Below are 18,124 nucleotides of genomic sequence, written 5' to 3' on the forward strand. Positions count from 1 at the left end.
GTAGAAGGTGTAGTCTGTTCCCTGCTTTGGTGTTGATAATGATTTATCGAGACTCCAATCTATCTCTGTATTAATATTAAGTTTATATCATATTATAATATTAAGTTATATTAATCGTATATTATAATATTAATTTATATATAATATTACATTATAATACATTAAATTTAATAATAAATAAATAAATAAGGGGTTAATAAATTTTAGGAGTTCAATATTATTATTAAATCTAATATTAATAGTATGAAATTAATTATAATGTTCATATTATTAAGTTTAATATAATATTAAATTTTATAATGAAAATAGATTTGATCTTTCTCAAAGTTGGTTTTTAGAGATGTGACATTTATATAATATAAATAATATTATTAAGAATTAGCATAGATTTATCTTTAAAAGAAGAAGAATCGAATGTCTCTACGTGCAATTCTTTTTCAAGTTTTGTACTAAAAAAAGTTTACATCTTAAGAGATTTAATCTCTCTAAACACTAGATAAATTTAGAATAATGATAAACCTACCCTAGTTTTAAACTAATTTTAAAATTAAAATTATTTAAAAAACTTTAACAACAGAATATCCCAAAAATAAAAAAAAATAAAAAAATAGATGTTTAGTTATATAAGCCCATGGGGGCCTATGACATATCACCTGTATTCATGGCATATTAAACAATATCCTTAATTTCACTGCATATTGGAAAATAACTCTAAAAATCACATTATTTAACCCCTTACCAATATGAACCCAATACACCTTCCCAATTTAAAAACCTCCTACTTTCACTAAATATTGTAGATATGAATTTTTTCATTAACATTTTTTATATCCCTTTATATTTTTTCATGAACTTTGAGTTCTATTATATATACCTCTCAATATAAAAACCCTTTACCACTATATATCTCCCAGTGTATTATGTCATTTTTTCGTCAATATATATTCCCCAATATAAATAATATTCATGAATAATATACATTTTTTTAGCATTAAAAATAATATATATATATATATATATATATATATATATATATATATATATATATATATATATATATATATATATATATATATATATATATATATATATATATATATATATATATATATATATATATTCACATATTTATATCAATAATGTTTAAAAACTCACCAAAATTATAAAAAACAGCAACATTCACTAACTAAAAAGACAACCTCTCATTAAACCCTTTTCAAAATATGATTTATAGCCTAAAGTCATTGAAATCTAATAAAAAACGAGTAAGGTGATTCTTTGCAAGTGCTTAAATAAAGATTCCCAATAGAGAGTTGCATATGGAGATGCCACCCTCAAATGGAAACACCTTCAAATGGAAACAACCTTGTGTTGCCAGTAAGAAGAATGGAAAAATAATTACACATGGTGTTTTATTAAAATGCAGTAGCTATTGCTTGCATAGACAAGGAAAAATTGATGGCGTGTTATCATTATTTTAAACAAGCACTGCGAGCAGCAGTAGTCCCTGCCAGGACTGAAATCTTTATATAAGTGTGTGTTGTGGCCAGCAACAACCCCCCCCCACCCTCTTTTTATTTAGTGTTATTCCTAATACTAAATAAGTGGGGACCCTTAGCAAAAAATTTTAAAAAATCAAAGTAGTGTTTAAATTTCCTTTTCTAATAAACTTACCATCATAAGCTTAGGAAGCCCCCCTTAAAAAATCCAAAAATCTAAGTTTTATGATAAGGTAAGACACAAATCTTTCCTTAGGAATATCGCATCGCAAGCAGATAACGGGATACACCTTACAAGCCGAACTCCAACATTTGCGAGATCGCGATACGCGATAATATCGCATCGCATACAGCGCAATTTACATTGAAAAACTTTAATTTTCCGATATGCGATGACGCCGATCGCAAAATCGCATTTCGCAGAAAACGAGTTAACAAAGATTGTCATATGTAATGTTTCTGCGATTTTCGATATCGCGATGTAGCGATACAGCGATATTGCGATAATGCGATGTCATGAGCGATCAATTTTGCGATGTTATGATTTTGCGATTTTGGGATCTGCGATATTGCGAAGCAAATCGCAAAATCGCTTCATCGCAGATCTTTCAGGCACGTTATTCAAGCAAAGTATTTTCCTTAAGCTGACACTTGGTTATGCACATTAATGCTAATAAATAAGGTATTTGTCAGTTATTAATGGAATATGGGTTCATGCTTATCGAAAGAATCATTTCACGTAAGGTGGTATACTTGCTATGTCTGCGGCATTTAAAACTTTCCCATCACCCTTCCTTGTCATTCATTTTCACTTCACTTGTGAATTGCAGGAACAGAGAACAGAAGATGATACAAAGCAATATGCAGGTTAAAATGGGAAAGAAAAGCAAAGCCCCGAGCTCAGAAGAAAAGGAAATGGTGCCCTTGTATATAGACACGGCATGTAACAGAGACGCGGGAATTACTACGTGGGAAGGCATGTATAATCTGCTCGAAGAGGAGAATCCCAGAGTAATGGAAGTTGTTGCTACTGTGGGCTCAAATGGTTCTTTTGAAGCATCCCTTACACAGCTAGTTGGCTCATTCTTGCACCGAATAGCAGCAAGGCCCAAAATTCTCCCATACACAGACAGGGTTAAGTGGATACTAGACAGAGTTGATATCAGAAACACACAGTTTAAGATTCAAAGTCAAGAGTTCACAGAAGTATTATTTTTACAAATTTTGAACTTTATATATGTTGGAATGAAAAAGCGAAAAAGGCGAAAAACGCATCAAGGAAACCCGAATCAAGGAACGGAGGCAGATTCCGATGCGCGATTAGTGTGCGTTAGGCACGATTAGCGCCTAGTGCTAATCGCACATTGCTGAGATTTTTTTTTTGAAAAGGCAAGCTGCTAATTGCCCAGTCACCTGCAAACTCCGAAAATTGCAAGAAAGCAAAACTACAGGCAGATTGGAAACAAAAGGCCCAAGAAAAGGCACAAGCAATCCAAGGGTTAACCAGGTTGAACTGGGATTATTACTGGGCTTACTTAGTAAAGCCACATAGCCAATGGATGACTGTTAAGTGTATCATCAATTCGGCCGAAAAGATGGCGCCAGCTCTTGTTGATTCTGTTTTCTCAGCTCAGCTAAAAGCGGAAGTCAGCCAGCCGACTCTTCTCAAACAGATGCTGCATGCGTGCAATTTCAAGGACCAAATACAGAAGTAGTTTAATTTTAGATTCAATTTTAATTTAATTTTATTTTATTTTCCTGAAAAGAGGATGGTCATTTAAACTGCATCCTATATTTTTGTAGTAATTTATTTTTAGATTTAGTTAGTAGTATTTAAACCCTTCTCATGCATTTAGAGAAGGGTCCTGAAATTTATCAAAATCTTATCCCCAGAACATGCACTTCTGTACCCTCTGTGGAGGTTTTGATGAATGAATGGAACAGGTTTTATAGATGTTTGCATTTGATATCTACTACTGATGTTGCACTTTTGTACTCTTAGTGGATATTTGATCAAGAAGAGATAAATCGTTATCACTTGAAGCTCATGAGTAGGACTAGTTATAAATGGTATTTCTATCTCTTAACTATTTCTGCCTTGTGTTAGGGTGATGTTTAGTTCAGTTATTTATATATTGATGTATGAATGCCTGAGTTATCATTTGGCACTTTTGTATGGTGATAACTATTTATTTATGCTTAGTGTATGAATAGCTCATTATGCAACATGTTTTTCACAACTGTTTCGTCTAACTTTTTATACGAAGTGGTTCATCTTTATTGAATTCTTTTCTCATAACAACTAAATGATATTTATTACCAGTTATTGTTTGAAATCATTTTAGATCACATGAAGGAAAGATTACACCCCGGGTTAGTGTAGATTTACATATTTCTATTGATTATAATATAATTTCCTTATTGTTAGATTAGAATTAGAGTAGAAGTATTCCATTTAGAAACTATTAGAAACAGAAATATCCATCTTTCTCACACACACACAAATTGGGAAACTAGTCCCATATCCCCAGTCGGACCCGCTATACCAAATGGAAAGGAGCTACCAACCAAGGTCCGGACCGGGCGATTATCCCCCTTGTTGTAGACCTGATTTTAGGGGCTTCAACATATTTGGCGCTAGAAGGAGGGCCACCGAACTGTGAATGGCAAGAAAATCCAAATCTAAATACCATTATGAGAGTAAATCGCCCTCACCCTCTCCTTCAAATTCTCCATTGCATTCAGAAACCTTAAATCCAGAGTTAGAAGTTGCTGGAACAACAGCCACTGCTACAAACCCTGATATTTTAGAACAATCTGCTATTGACCCTCCTGAAGTCGAATCTTTGATTCACAAACTTCAGCGATTTTCAATATCTCCTCAAAATTCTGATAAATCTCAAGGCAACGTGACTTCACAATATAACCCTGCTCATCCCCTTACCAGGTTAAAGAGTGAAAAGTTTGGTGTTCAGCCAACTGAATTACGACTACCTTCTAGGAAGAGAGCAAGGAAGTCTCCTAAAGGATCCGATAGCTAGACTCTTTCATCCTCATCCTCCATCTCAACCTCTTCACCGCGAAGTCAACCATCCACCCCTCCACTTCAGATCATCGTCCATCAACCTATTGCAACTTCCTCAACTCCTTCTCAACCATCTGGAGTCATAATATCCTCATCTTCTCAACCACAAGGATCATCTTCTGCACTTTCCTCTATTAGTAGTTCAGCAATGGCCCAATCTCCATGGAATAACCCAGGGGCAGTCTTAATGCCTGCACCCTTGAGTCAGATACCAACCCATCCTGAAAAATGGCTGCCTAAGTTTAATCCTGAGGCAGGCATGCTAGCAGAAGAACATATAAATAACTTTATGTTATCTATAAATCTCAATGGAGTTGTTAATGAGGATGCTGTTGTTCGACTTTTTCCTTATACTTTGCAGGGGACAGTCGGATCATGGTATTTCTCGTTACCATCTAGATCTATTACTAGTTGGGACATCTTCCAAGAACAATTCCTGACCATGTTTGGTGATGACAGGTATACAGTGACACTGATCAATGACTTGTCTAATCTTAGGGCCGAGTGAAGAGAACCTATCAAATATTTCAATTTACGTTTCAATAAAATTTTAAACAAAATTCCTACTACTTCTCAGCCTAGTGAAGAAGTGCGAAGTGAATGGTACATTACCGCTTTACCATCAAACTTAGCAATCTTTGTTGATAGGGCTAATAAAACAACCTTAGTTTAAAACATGAAAGAAGCAATAGGAGTAGAGAAACGTATTATGACCCTAGAAAAGAAAAATGTGATGGAAGAATGAAAATCTAAGAAGATCTCTTTCAAAGAAGATCCCAAGAAAAAATAACCCAACGATCCATTCGATTTAGAAGGATTACAAAAAGTTTTAAAGACCATGTCTAACGAAATGGTCGACATCAAGAAGCAAGTGGCAGAAACTTCTTCTAAAAAGCCATACATGCCTTTTAAAAGAAATCCTTCAGCTGATTCCGAACCCCCTAACACTATATCAAATGTTGAATCAGAAGAAGAAGAGGAAAACACTACAGAAGAACATACCGATGAAGAAAAAGTTGTAGAGTTACAAGGTATGTGGGATTTCATCCTCCCAAATGAAGAAGATCAAGAGGTATTCCCGGTTAGTACTCGCAGCACAAATCAGCTTGATCCTCCTCAGCCTACACATAAGCCAAAGAGCGCAAGCTCAATGACTAAGGATAAAGTCGTAGCCAAGAAAACATCACCTAAAGCGACTCAAACCAGCCCAGTCCGAACAGACACATCTACTCCATCTAAAACGCTAATCATTTCGGATGAAATGGAGTATAACATTGTAGAAGACATGAAAAAGACTAGGGCCAATATTACTCTTTTTGAATTGAGCAAGTTAAAACACCAGCAGAAAGTACTTTTGAAAGAATTACATGCTGTGCCAGTTGCACCTTTACCAGCTGCTGTAATCTCTCAAGCTTCCCACGATATGGGAGGACCTCCAACTAATACAATGAATAAAGTTGATCCAAATGATATCACATTAATTGGAGGAAGATCGAGATCGCATACTCCCCCATTTCTCCTTACTTACGAAATTTTCAATAAAAATGTGCATAATTTCTTGGTTGATTCTAGAGCTTCATCCAATATTTTACCAAGATCAATTTGTGCAAAATTGAACGTTCAACCATAGAAATCTGTTGTACGTATAATATAATTAGATCAATCACAAGTCGAAGTCATTGGCGAGTTAAATCAAGTTACCATAAGGTTGTCATCCAACCCAAAGGTATGTCGAGTTATTGACATTTTAGTTGCTGATATTCCTGAATTTTATGGCTTGAGTCTTAGCAGAGACTGGTCAGAAAAACTTCATGGATACTTTGCAACTGCTTGGTCACATATGTGGCTGCCTTATAATGGTAAACCAAATCAAATAAAAGTTGAACGCGTGCGACATCAGAAATACATAGTAACGGAACTTGAGGGAGAAAACGAACCAGTAGCATACAATTCTAACATTATTAACAACTATTCAATAGATTCTTTCCTAGGAAATTTTAATGCTCATACATCACCTTACTTAGAACATTTTGTTTTCTCTCAAGTAGAAAATTTTTCTCAAACAGATAGTTCTAAATGCATTAATTTTATAGATAGTCCTGTAAATAAATCTTTGTTTTGGAAACTATTTTTTGATGGCTCTAAGTCTAACGAAGGAGCAGGAGCAGGATGTGTGTTAGTAAGCCCAGAGAGAGATAAAATCATGCTAACTTGCAGACTCGAATTCGACTGCACCAGCAATACCACAGAATATGAAGCTCTAGTCCAAGGCTTGTACAAAGCAATCGGATTAGACGTCAAATACCTGCAAGTTTTCGGAGATTCTGAAGTTGTAATAAGACAGGTATGTAATACTATACACTGTTTATCAGGTCATTTAAAGCATTACCAATCTTTATTTCAAGATCTGACTAAATGTTTTATAGCATTTAATATTTCCTCATTTCCCAAACTCTAGAATGCTAGCGTAGACCTCTTAGCCAACATAGCTTCCAAACTCATTCCTTCAGAAGATTTTAGCCTTGACCAATTTTCAATTGAGTTAATTTTTAGACCGTCTATCCCTGATAACATTACCAATTGGAGGATTTTCAATGACGATCCTGATATTGTGAGTTTTCGTACATCTGAAGGATCCTACATCAATCAAATAATTGACGAAGACCAGCATGACCAACAATTGCAACAGGATACACTGACAATGCTATACCTAAATCAGTAGTCAAATTAGAAGACCTTTATGATTTGAAAGATTGATTCAAAATATCTACCAATTCAAAACTCCAAAGTTCAACTTTGAATTATGAATTAGTAAATCTAGGAACTGATGCCAAACCACTGAATATCAATCTAGGCCTTGGCCTAGCCCCTGAAGAGAAATTAGCATATATCCGTTTCTTGAAACAATACAAAAGTGTCTTTTCCTGGAATTACGATGAAATCAAAACATACGACACCTCTATCATCCAACATACCATCCCAATAATCGATAATGAAAAACCTATCCAACAAAAGTTGAGAAAAATCCATCCAAATTTAGAAAATCAGATCAAAACTGAACTCAACAAGTTATTGAAAGCCAAAATAATCTTTCCCGTTAGACATTCTAAATGGGTTTCCAATATGGTACCTGTTATAAAGAAAAACGGAGATATTAGAATCTGCATTGACTTTCAAAACCTTAACAAGGCCTGCCAAAAGGATAATTTTCCTTTACCTCCTATGGAACAAATACTACAGGCAGTTGTAGGCTCAGAAATAACATCATTCTTGGATGGATTCTCAGGATACAATCAAGTGCTGGTACATCCCGACGATCAGTTAAAAACAACATTCAGAACTAAGTGGGGCACATACGCATATCAAAAGATGCCATTTGGTTTGATTAACGCGGGTGCCACTTTTCAAAGAGCCGTGGACATCACATTCAAAGGGTTAGTTAATAAGTCAGTGGTAATCTATTTGGATGATATTACTATTTATTCCAAGAAATGGAACAACCATCTCAGGGATTTAAAACAAATATTCCAACGTTGTTTAAGGTATGGAATTTCGCTTAACTCGAAAAAATCTTTTTTCGCATTAAGTGAAGGAAAGCTTCTAGGATTCATAGTGTCAAAATCTGGAATTCACATAGATCCTGATAGAATCAAGGAAATTTCCGCAGTTCCCCTACCTCACAACAAGAAAGCCATGCAATCTTTCCTTGGCCAGATTAACTTTGTAAAGAGATTCGTTCCAGATTTTTCTAGAATCGTGTCTCCTTTACAAGCCATGATTAAAAAGAACGCAAATTTTAAATGGGGCCAAGACGAACATGAGGCATTCAATCTGATCAAACAAGCTATTATTAATGCTCCATCGTTAGCAACTCCAAATTTTTCCGATCCTTTTATTTTGTACACATTTGCCTCAGATAAATCATATGCTGCGATACTCACTCAAGCAAATCAAGAGAAGGCGGAAGCCCCAATTGCTTTTTTCAGTTCTAATTTACAAGGTGCTGAACTGAATTATTCAGATGTGGAAAAACAAGCTTATGCTATTTTTAAAGCAATTAAATATTTCAGACCTTTCTTACTCAAGACACATACCAAGATCATAGTACCGTTTCCAGCGGTAAGAAATCTTCTAGTACAGAAGGATGTGGGTGAGAAAAGGGAAAATTGGGTTATTGCCTTACAAGAATACAACGTAGAAATCAGACCAGCAAATATTGTAAAAGGTCAAGGCCCTTGCAAACTGCTGGCAGGAGCATCGCTAATGCCCGAAATTTCATCTGAAGAGGTACAAGTGTACAAGGTAAGCCTAAACGATGCTGAGTCATTATATGCTGATATTATCTATTATCTGAAGAATGGATATGCCCCTTCAAACCTCAATCATACCAAGAAAAGAGCCCTAAGATTAAAAGCCAAACAATATCAACTTGTGAATGACATTCTTTTAGAATAAATTATGATTCTGTTCTTCTTAGATGTCTTGAGAAATCTGAAGCTGAAAAAGTCTTGTAGGAACTCCACGATGGGCCAGCAGGTGGACATTACGGTGGAGACACCACTGCTCATAAGATCTTACACACGGGCTATTACTGGCCCACATTACTCAAAGACGCACACAACTATGTAAGAAAATGCCAAATCTGTCAAACCGCTGCTGGAAGACAAAAGAAACCATCCTTGCCATTGCAACTAGTTACCATCGAACAGCCTTTCAATCAGTGGGGATTGGAAATAATAGGTGAGATCGTTCCTCACTCTTCTAAATAGCATAGATACATCCTCACAGCGACAGATTACTTTACTAAATGGGTAGAGATAGTTCCACTCAAGACGGCTAATGCTGAAAATATCATTGAATTCATAGATCAGTTTATAATCACCAGGTTTGGATTTCCTTCTGCTTTAATGTTTGATAATGCATCATACTTTTCTGGTAATGCAATGACTGAATTCGCACTCAAAAGGGGTTTCAAGCTTAAACTCGGCCAATTATTATCCACAAGGGAATGGGTTAGCTGGATCTACACATAAGAATTTAATTAGAATCATTAAGCGAACCATTGACAAAAATCATAAAAATTGGCATAAGTCTTTAATATATGCTTTATGGGCAGATCAAATAACGCAGAAAGCCTCTATCGGCACTTCTCCATTTAATTTAGTTTATGGGAAAGAATTGGTTCTTCCAACACATCTGGAAATTCCGTCTTTAGCCTTGGTTCAATATATTGATGAGGTACCAACTTCCTCTTTACAACTTAGGCAGCTGGAATTAATTAAATTAGAAGAACAATGAGAACGGGCTAAGATTACTCACACTCATCATCAAGCATTAGTGAAATCCTCTTTTGATTCTAATATGATATCCAGAAAAGATTTTCAGATGGGAGATCTAGTTTTAAAATGGGACAAGGCTCATGAGGAAAAGGGAAAACATACAAAATTTCAAAGGATGTGGCTTGGTCCTTTCCAGATCATAGAATTCATAGGTCCATCTACCTTCATGTTACAAGATCTAATAGGGAAAAGAGATTCTCTACCTGTTAATGGTCAGATTCTTAAAAAATATTTTCCATAGAAGAACATTCTTCTATTTTTGTAGAGTAGTTGTTTTTCTTTTCATAATAAAACCAGTTGTGAATGGTTACAATAGGCATTTACGAAAAAGACACCAATTCTCTTTCAAATTTTGATCTTTCGCTTGTATAAATAGCAAATCTTTTGGAAAAGTTATCTTTATTATTGAAAGATAGAGTTAAAAACTCTAGCCTAGATATGATACTAGTTTCAACTTTATAAAATTTGATGAAAACAACCTACAGCCAGAAATTGTTTTATATCAGTACAATGAAAGGTATCAATAACAAAATGAAGAGTCTCTGTAGAACAGCTATTTCCAAAAACTCTATTATTGTCGTCCAGAGCTATCTTAAGGAGACAATGACTTCCTCCCTACTAAGGAAATCACAACTTTCAGAGGAACAATTTAAAGATACGCTTTATCTTAAAAAAGTAAGAGGTCTCATCACAAGCCGGCTTATCATAATCACAGATATTATAACTTGTTGACTTTGCCAATATTACATACCACAACAGGGCAATGACTCAAGATTGTTACAATCAAAAGGCAAGGGGTCTCATCATGACTTAGCTTGTTCAGCAAAGTTATGAATCAGTGAACAACTATGTCATGAATTGGCTACTAAACCAAGACATTGCTCTTTAAGAATAAAAAGAAAATGAAAGAAGAAAGTGTGGATGTGGATTCTTCTTTGGGAATTGTGGGTTTCTTTAACTAGGATACAGGATCATTGCTGGGTAACAGGTAACCCAGTCGAGGCTATAAACACCTGCTCGTGGCAGAGGCTCTACCTACGACAAATGAGCATATTTATAACTGGTTTATACATAAGACTTTGTTTTTATCTTTACAAGCCAAGTAATGACTAATGTAAATACAAGGACTAGCTTGAGGCAGCAAATAATCAAAGTTGAAAAGAGTTGAAACAAAATGTCATTGACAGGTTAGAATATAATGTACTTTATCTTTCTATAATAAAGTTTAAATTTCTAAAAAAAATTCTGTTTTGGAAGTTTTGAAAATTCAAAAAGCAGCAGAGATAACTGGTTCTTCCAAGCGAATTGCCAATTGTTGTGGCCAGCAACAACCCCCCCCTCCTTTTTATTTAGTGTTATTCCTAATACTAAATAAGTGGGGACCCTTAGCAAAAAATTTAAAAAAATCATAGTAGTGTTTAAATTTCCTTTTCTAATAAACTTACCATCATAAGCTTAGGAAGCCCCCCTTAAAAAATCCAAAAATCTAAAGTTTATGATAAGGTAAGACACAAATCTTTCCTTAGGAATATCGCATCGCATGCAGATAACGAGATACACCTTACAAGCTAAACTCCAACATTCGCAAGATCACGATACGCGATAATATCGCATCGCATACAGTGCAATTTACATTGAAAAACTTTAATTTTCTGATATGCGATGACGCCGATCGCAAAATCGCATTTCGCAGAAAACGAGTTAACAAAGATTGTCATATGTAACGTTTCTGTGATTTGCGATATTGCGATATAGCGATACAGCGATATTGCGATAATGCGATGTCACGAGCGATCAATTTTGCGATGTTATGATTTTGCGATTTTGCGATGTTGCGATCTGCGATATTGCGAAGCAAATCACAAAATCGCTTCATCGCAGATCTTTCGGGCACGTTATTCAAGAAAAGTATTTTCCTTAAGCTGACACCTGGTTATGCGCTTTAATGCTAATAAATAAGGTAGTTGTCAATTATTAATGGAATATGGGTTCGTGCTTATCGAAAGAATCATTTCACGTAAGGTGGTATACTTGGTATGTCTGCGGCATTTAAAACTTTCCCATCACCCTTCCTTGTCATTCATTTTCACTTCACTTGTGAATTGCAGGAATGGAGAACAGAAGACGATACAAAGAAATACACAGGTTAAAATGGGAAATAAAAGCAAAGCCCCGAGCTCAGAAGAAAAGGAAATGGCGCCCTTGTATACAGACATGGCATGTAACAGAGACGCGGGAATTGCTACATGGGAAGGCATGTATAATCTGCTCAAAGAGGAGAATCCCACAGTAATGGAAGTTGTTGCTACTGCAGGCTCAAATGGTTCTTTTTAAGCATCCCTTACAGAGCTAGCTGGCTCATTCTTGCACCGAATAGCAGCAAGGCCCAAAATTCTCCCATACACAGACATGGTTAAGTGGACACTGGACAGAGTTGATATCAGAAACAAACAGTTTAAGACTCAAAGTAAAGAGTTCATAGAAGTATTAGTTTTACAAATTTTTAACTTTATATCTGTTGGAAGGAAAAAGCGCAAAAGGCGAAAAACGAATCAAGGAAACCCGGATCAAGGAACGGAGGCAGTTTCCGATGTGCGATTAGCGCCTAGCGCTAATCATGTATCGCTGAGAATTTTTTTCCGAAAAGGCAAAGTGCTAATTGCCCAGTCACCTGCAAAATCTGAAAATTGCAAGAAAGTAAAACGACAGGCAGATTGGAAACAGAAGGCCCAAGAAAAGGCACAAGCAATTCAAGGGTTAACCAGGTTGAACTGGGATTATTACTGGGCTTACTTAGTAAAGCCACATAGCCAATGGATGACTGTTAAGTGTATCATCAATTCGGCCGAAAATATGGCGCCAGCTCTTGTTGATTCTATTTTCTCAGCTCAGCTAAAAGTGGAAGTCAGCCAGCCGACTCTTCTCAAACAGATGCTGCATGCATGCGATTTCAAGGACCAAATACAGAAGTAGTTTAATTTTAGATTCAATTTTAGTTTAATTTTGTTTTATTTTCCTGAAAAGAGGACGGTCATTTAAACCACATCCTATATTTTTGTAATAATTTATTTTTAGATTTAGTTAGTAGTATTTAAACCCTTCTCATGCATTTAGAGAAGGGTCCTGAAATTTATCAAAAACTTATCCGCAGAACATGCACTTCTGTACCCTCTGTGGAGGTTTTGATGAATGAATGGAATAGGATTTATTGATCTTTGCATTTGATATCTGCTACTGATGTTGCACTTTTGTACTCCTAGTGGATATTTGATCAAGAAGAGATAAGTCGTTATCACTTGAAGCTCATGAGTAGGACTAGTTATAAATGGTATTTCTATCTCTCAACTATTTCTGCCTTGTGTTAGAGTGATGTTCAGTTTAGTTATTTATATATTGATGTATGAATGCCTGAGTTATCATTTGGCACTTTTGTACGGTGATAACTATTTATTTATGCTTAGTGTATGAATAGCTCATTATGCGATATGTTTTTCACAATTGTTTCGTCTAACTTTTCATACGAAGTGGTTCATCTTTACTGAATTATTTTGTCATAACAGCTTAATGATCTTTATTACCAGTTGTTGTTTGAAATCATTTTAGATCACATGAAGGAAAGATTACACCCCAGGTTAGTGTAGATTTACATATTTCTGTTGATTAGAATATAATTTCCTTATTGTTAGATTAGAATTAGAGTAGAATTATTCCATTTAGAAACTGTTAGAAACAGAAATATCCATCTTTCTCACACACACACACAAATTGGGAAACTGGTCCCATATCCCCAGTCGGACCCGCTATACCAAACGAAAAAGGAGCTGCCAACCAAGGTCCGAACCGGGCGGGTATCCCCCTTGTTGTAGAACCAATTTTCAAGGCTTCAACAGTGTGCCAAATCCTAAATTTGTAATGCAAAAATACAACTTCAAAACTGAAATCCTTATATAAGTGTGCCAAAGCTTAAATTTATAATACGAAAATACAACTTCAAAACTGAAATCTTTATATAAGTATGCCAAAGCCTAAATTTGTAATACGAAAATACAACTTCAAAAACTAAACTAAGGTGTGAAATTTTAGTGGCACAAAGGTGAAATTTACAAATTATCATGAAGCACCTTACACATTAATAGAAATTTAGTGTCAACCACTTTGAGAGTTTGTTGAAGAATCTTTGTCACTTCAGAATTTTTTTTACTGTGTCAGGTCTTGCTGCCAACACCTTTCTAATAAGTCTGCAAGTTTTGCTGCCAGCACCTTTCTAATAAGCCTGCATCACTGTGGAAAGACTCAAGAAACCCAGAAATGAGAAAATATGTTTCGTATCATAAATCAAGGAAAGTGATATTTTCCCAGAGAGAGCCGAAGTTACATGTGCTACATGCCATATATATAACATATATTATAAATTTATATGAGTTTCAATATGTTAATATAAGTATTATCTAGCCTAGCAACGTATGTTCGGTTGTTGCCATTACTCAATATGAATTATTCCGTCGACATAGCTAATTATAAAATCTAATTATTTTATCGACCTAGCTAATTATAAAATCTATTGATAATACGGTTACAACAGTATTCAAGCAAATCTTACATATGTTGAGATATTAAGTTCCTCATCGTAGGCTTTGTTCTTGATCGCTAATTATTAAACATTACTTCACTTTAGCGTGGCTGATTGTTTTATGGGACCATTTGTTTACAGAACTCGAATTATATGCACGATATCAAAGTTTAATGTTTTTTGGGTTTTGTTTTTTCGTTTTTTTAATATGCGCATCATTCACGGAAACATATTCTGGCCACCTGGCCAACTCACAATGTGAAAGGTTGTCCGCATCTACTTGTTGGCTGGCACATATCTAGACCAGAGCCATTATTGATTTAAAAAGATAAACCACGCGTCTATTTATTAAACCACGTGTTCACGGTTGGTACTAGAAGGCTTTGATGAGCGAATCAAAGATATGGGCCTGGGTTTTGCTCTGTTATTCTTTAACCCTAACTGCAAGCTATCGAAGAGAGCCATGAAAATAGTCTCGTCAGTCAATAAGACTATTGTGTGAGTGGCTCGCTACTTGAGGAAATTTGTAGCATTTCTCGCGAACCAAAGGAAACATACAACTACATCTGATTCTCTGATCCCTGTTATTTATCTAGGTGATGTGCATTATTTCTCTGGCCTAATCAACTTGTTGATTGGAAAGGGAAGCAAGGTGGTTGTTCCCGCTGGCAGTAATGGCAGTCAAGCAGGTTGAGATTTAGCTTGTCCACACCTATTCTTTGGCTACTTTCGCTTTCATTAGCCTCAGAGTGCTATGCCTTCTCCTATGTGTGCTATGAAAAAACGATTTCCATAAGCTAGTACAAGGACATATATTGCTATGTTGTCATTGCTTTTGATCATGGTGCCGGAAGTTTGGATCCAGTCCCTACCACCAGTGGTTTACCTTGATTTAGTGAATGATGCCGAAGAGAAAGAAGCATTACCACACAACTAAGCTCATGGTGCGGAAAGCGCATGCCCAACGGGCACGCACAACAAACACAGACGCATCGCACTGACTAGCCTGCGCGAGTATAAAAATGATCTCAGGCCATCACCGGAAATAAGTGGGTTTTGCATGATGAGATATTATAGGAAAGAAGGGCTAAATTTAAGCCAGAGAATCAGGTAGATTAGATTTTTTCATGGAACAACAGACGACGATCCGAGTGGCAACTTGACAACTTGGTAGAATATATTTCAGTCCCTATGATCTGGGCCGTTTGGGAAAGTATGACTGTCGGGCCTCCTAAAAGGAATCAGAGGAATCCAACTTGATCTGTTACAATGGAACCTCAGGTTCAGGTATCATTTGAGTAAAACTAAAAAAAATATGTTCAAGAATTATTTTGTGTAAAGGTTCAAGAATCAAATTGTTTTTATTTTGAGCTACATAAACTTAACTGTCATTGTAGATTCAATTATTTGCATCAGTTGTTTGCCAGAATGGAAGGGAAAAAAAAGGACCATTTAGCAACTTGCCAATCAGACCTTTTGTAGTTGAATTTGAATTTATTGTTTGTAGATTTTTGGGAATATTGTGAAATTAGACTAATATGAATGAAGTGAATTATTTGACTTTGCTAATATTTGATTTCAAAATACTTCCCAAATCTACCATCAAAATGAATAACAAAGTTTTAAATTCTTCAATGTTATCCCTGGAATTATTTGACTTTGCTAATATTTGATTTCAAAATACTTCCCAAATCTACAATCAAAATGAATAACAAAGTTTTAAATTCTTCAATGTTATCCCTGGAATTAGACAAAGACAACGCCTTTCAAAAATAAAATTTGATAGATGGTCTTGCCTCTCTTCCTATCCTTTAATTTCCAGGCATACAAAATTGCAGGGATACAAAATTCTAGGGATTCTTTAAATACTTACCGAAAAAACAATCTTATAACAACGCTCCAAAATTTCTCCAAAGAAGCAAAACCGCCTCCACATAATCTTTAAGTAACCTTCAGACATGAACAACTTCTCTGTAGAGAAATCAACACCCCTTGTCTTCATAGAGTAGTAGTATGAATGAATTTGGAGACATCGGTTGTAGGCCTTTTCATCCATGGCGATAATGAGAAATTTTTTTAGCAATTCTTGTGTCCCTTCACCCACAATGAAGCTCTCCCAGAAAAGATCAATCGTGGTATTTTTCTCGGCCCAAGCCACATCCAAGATTGTGATGACATGTGGAGGAGGAAGGTGTTGAGGTTGTAGGTGGCGAGGCAGGTTTTGTGGTGACACGATAGGCCACAGCATAATTAGGGGCAACAAAAAAACTTTGGATATAGAGGCGCCAACTAAAAACCTTGGATATGTTATGGATGGAGAACTTCGTTTTTGTTGGATTAAAAAAAACTTTGGATAAAGTCACATTAGCCATTGTAATGTTGCCTGGAGGCCCGTGACTTCTGCAATAAGAGGTCCATTGGAAAAGTTTGGTTAAATTTTACTGAGACGATATGGCCACCCAAAAAGTTTGCTTAAATTTGAGTAACGCGATTAGTCAACCTAAATTAATATAAATTCAACGATCTATCAATCGCTATAGTCCCTGCTTTGCCATAGGCAGGGACTAATAAGGAAAAATTATGGATTATTATAATTATTATTCGCATATGGAGATGTCACTTTCAAATTGAAACAACCTTTTGTTGTAAAAAGATGAAAAAATAATTACACACTGCTTTATTAAAATAGGAAAAAATGATAGACGGTTGTCATTATTTTAAATAAGGAAAAATTATGGATTATTATAATTATTATTATGATTATTTTAAATATTTTTTAAGGTGAAATTTTTATTAGAAATCAAAATTTACATTAAAGATTATAGAGTTTATATTAATCTTTTTCTATGGAAACTACATTATATTCAAAAGTTTGCTTGATGATAGGTCTATAGAGACAAACATATCATTGCACACTTGCTGAAAGCAAAAAAAAAGTAGATAAGACTGTCATTCCAGAATTAAGAGATTGGCTCTGACTCAAGCTAGATACTAGTATTGAGCTTGCTTGATCCCAAGGAAGTCTGAGAGTGGTTGGAAAATTGCCAAAGTGCTATTTGATGTGAGGCAATATTTGATCGATCTCTTTAAATTTGCTATCACTAAATGCCTCAGGTGAACATGAATATGTTCCAACATTTGGAGCATCTCTCGTCACACCTCATGTCCATCCATGATTACTCAAACCAAGAGGAGCTTTATCGTCCAATAGATATTCATTGCCTACATGTATTGACTAGTTCTGGTCTGATTCTATCTCGAGTAAGGGGTATAGGGTTTCCCTTCTGCTTATACAACTACATCAGATACTCTCATCCAGCGGGTTGTTACTTCCTCTTCAAACCGAGTCAACTCCTCTTTTACCTACATAATAATTTGGTCACGAGATCAACCAATGCCTTATGTAGCCCTATCTTGCATGCTTGTGTTCCCTCTCCTCCTTCTAGTAGTTGTTTTTGTCAACTCCCTTCTAGGGTACCCCCTTTATCTCAGCATTCTCATTATTGGTTGTGTTGACAACCCCAGAGGTAAGATGCAGGCCTACACACACTGCCTTCTCGACCCCAACTTAGCTAAGGTAGGATTGAAAATTACAACAATAAAATTCCATGTCTTTCCACTATTTCCACTA

The sequence above is a fragment of the Pinus tabuliformis genome, chromosome 1_2, assembly GCF_031772625.1.
Source record: "Pinus tabuliformis cultivar Carrire ecotype Pingquan chromosome 1_2, CPIR1, whole genome shotgun sequence".
Taxonomy (NCBI): Eukaryota; Viridiplantae; Streptophyta; class Pinopsida; order Pinales; family Pinaceae; genus Pinus; species Pinus tabuliformis.